This window comes from Rhagoletis pomonella, unplaced genomic scaffold, assembly GCF_013731165.1.
Source record: "Rhagoletis pomonella isolate Grant_MI unplaced genomic scaffold, Rhpom_1.0 Rhpom_scaffold_00002, whole genome shotgun sequence".
Lineage (NCBI taxonomy): Eukaryota > Metazoa > Arthropoda > Insecta > Diptera > Tephritidae > Rhagoletis > Rhagoletis pomonella.
Genome location: NW_023458556.1, coordinates 52,332,579 through 52,336,187, shown reverse-complemented (window position 1 = coordinate 52,336,187; position 3,609 = coordinate 52,332,579).

Genomic DNA, 3,609 nt, shown 5'->3' with positions numbered 1-3,609 from the left:
GATGACCCCAAATACTGAAACTAAAAATAAGTGCGCCAAACATCATAGCGCGGAATATTTATCAGCCAAAACTCTACAATGGCACGCGACTCGTAGTTTAGAAATTGATGAAGAATGTAGTGGAAGCAAAGATTTTAACGTGACCTTTCAAAGGTGAAGATGTCCTCGTCCCTCGAATTCCCATGATTTCCACCGATACACCATTTCCATTTAGAATCAAAAAAGCTTAAGTTCACTCTTTGGAAAAATGTGGTTTAGATTTATATGCCGATTGCTTACTATATGGGGAAATGTATGTTGCGTGTTCACGTGTCAGCTAACCAGATAGCCTTGATAAGTATCTACGTAGAGAAAGGAAAAATGAAAAATATTGCGTAGACACAAGTATTGCAAAATCAAACCTATATGAAACGTATGCTGTGTTTTTTATCATCAATGTAACAGGGATATGCCACAGCAAAGCGTGGCAGGGTACAGCTAGATTCATACAAAAAATTCTTTTTCAATTTTGTCTCGGTTAAAGTTTGAATTTTTTCATCAAAAAATCAAAAAATCTGGAATGATGAATTAATTTATCCGAAACTATCAGCGCTATCGAAAAGAGATGTATATATGGAGAATTTTATTTGCTTTCAATTGCCTTATCACGTATTACGATTTCACAATTGGTTCGTAAGTTATAGGTGCTTAAGTGGACCCACTCTTTTTTTTTTTAAGCTGATTAACGGTAAATTTCAAATATTTCGAAAACGTATCCACAAAGAAAAAAGTTAACTCAATTTTAGGGGTCAGAGCGATTCTACATACAAACTGGATAGTGGCGTCTGGAGAACAAAAACAAAATTTAAATTTGTGATCCAGTTGTATCAACATGTTTTATTAATAAAGCAAAAAACTTAGTGTATGTTAAAATTTCGTGCTTTAACACTTTATTTCGCATCCTTTTTTCTCAAGAACCCTTTTTCTAAACCGATATTACTAAACTATTTCTCTTCGATTTAAGGGAGGGTTTTAACCCCTAAACCCCCCGTCCCGGTCCTTCGTGGATCCGCCACTGATCCGCTACCCTAAAAACTCTTATATAGTTGTCATATAAAGTTTACAATAGTATAAATTCCTGCTAATAATTACTTTTGAATTTTGAGATTTGAAATACCATCACTAAAATGTAAATATCTAAGCCAATTGGTTGGTTAGACATGGTGATCGAACTTAGCCTCTGCATTTCAGAAGGTGTAAAGCATAATATTCAAGTGGTTTTATAACAGCCTTCAGCGGCTTTTACTTTTCCTACTCTTTAATCTATTTTTTAACTTAGCGAAACGACGAATTTTCAGTATAAATTTAATTATACCAATTGCGTTGACCTCTGAATCTAAGACGAAAACTAAGTCTAATTTTTTGTTTTTAAGGACAATTTGCAACTATGCAACTATTTGTGAGTGCTATGAGCAATCTTTTATAATAAATTTAAGTTTTTTAAAATAGCGTTCTCAAATAGACGGCGTCGACTTACTTTTATTTTTGTTTCCATATATTTATTGCTTTAATAAATGCAATTTCTATTTGAATGTATTGTCAGGAATGCATTCCAAGCAGCATTAAGTATTTTAAGAACAAATAAAATTTTGTCTTGCATCCAGATAGATCTGCTATCCGAACCACTGTCGAATGCTCCCTTGAGGGACACCAGATTTAGCTATGAAAGGTACCGACGAGACGTTATCTAGCATCATAACACATTGTCTATTATACAGATAGGACTTAAACCAATTAATAATACAAGAATGAAGACCAAACAGAGATAACTTGTGGATAAGCATATTATGGGACGCTTTATCCAATGCTTTCGAGAAATCGGTATAAATTTAGTCAAACTGATGACCAATGAAGAAATACAGTACTCACTGAAAACTGCTAGGTTCGAAATAGTAGAACGTACACAAAACCGCGTAACGTGGTTCTGCAAAACCTCGTAACTGACATTTGTGCCAAAAAACATATTTGCTCACCGCAAGCTCCTGGCATCAAGCTCTTATCCATTCATATTAAAATATCGATACTTAGAAATAAGAAGAGATAATTGGGGAAAAAAGGGCGAACCGTTTTGAAATAAGACAAGTTTTACTCTCGCCTATAAAATTTGGGCAACCGCACATACTAGGTTTTGCATTTTCTTGATATGCAGTTTTGTAATTTAAACGACTATATCGTCGCTCGAATAAAGAAACAGTGTAAATGCCACATACACTATTATTCGATAATTGCACCATTGGATAGACAATCCTTTAATCTATTAGAAAAATCTTTAGTTTTCTTAAATATCTCTTTGACTCACTAATTTATTCCCGAAAAACGAAAATGTATTTGTATGGTTTGTAATGGTTTATAAAAACTTCCAATTCGTTTTTCTCAAAACTATACTTTTCATGTTACACTATTTCATTATTCCAGCGACGATATGTATCACTCTTATTACCATTTTTGAAGATACATAGGTGTGATTGCAGCAAATTTCCCAGCATCAATGAAGGTGCCAGATACAAGTGTACATATGTCGATATCGTTTTTGGTTTACTTTTTTATCAGCACTTATTTTAAGAAGCTGTCGTAATCGTTAATTCACGTTAACGAATTTCAAAGTTTTCGACCCTGAGACCTTTTCTATGGATGTTTGTTCGTTTGTTCGTAAGCGTGTACACTGTGACCTTTGCATTAAACCCCACACAATGTCAAACACACATTCATACAAACATATGCAGGAATTAGTACGTACATTTGTATGTATGTACATATGTACGTAATGCAATCTGCATGCACCCACAGCCCTGACAACCCCTTACACAGCTTGTTACCAGCAATTTTTTGAAGGCCAATACGCGCTGCGCTGTTGGCCCTGAATTTCTTTCTGCATGCGCCTAAAATCTCACAGCGTTAACATTGAAACATCCTCCCATTGCAAGGAGAAATAAAAATCAATAAAAGCACTGAGCGATAAACAGGACAAGGTAAATGCGAAAACATGTATCTATGTATAAGAAAAATAAACAACAAAAACCAAATAAAAAAACAAGCAAAAAGAGAATTTCGAAAATACCAGCTGGCATTCAAAGATACGCCGTTGAACGCCTAAAAGCAGACTATTACTTACATATATGGGACATAATTTTGATGGAATATAGAATTTTAGCTGTGCTGGGAATTATTTGTTTTAGGCTTACAAAATATTGTAATTTTTTTGCTATGTGCGTATTTGCTATAAACATACAAAATATAGAATAATAATTAAAGATGAACACCAACTTCTTTATTACTTGTTAGTTGGGCCAAATAATTCTCCGACCCTGTATAAGTTAAGGAGTAACTTAAAATAAAAAAATAAAATAAATAAATAAAATAAACATACAAATATATGGATAATAGATATACATATGTATGTATTTATTTATTTTACTAACCTTATCCGATGGAATTGTCCTGCTCAATTTCTGCGTAATCACGGCACCGCCGCTGCTGCTGACCACAGCTGGTGTAGTTACGATGGCAGCATTCACTGTGGAGCCAGCAGCGCCCATGACTCCGACTGCCGAAACCGAACCGGTGCTGGAG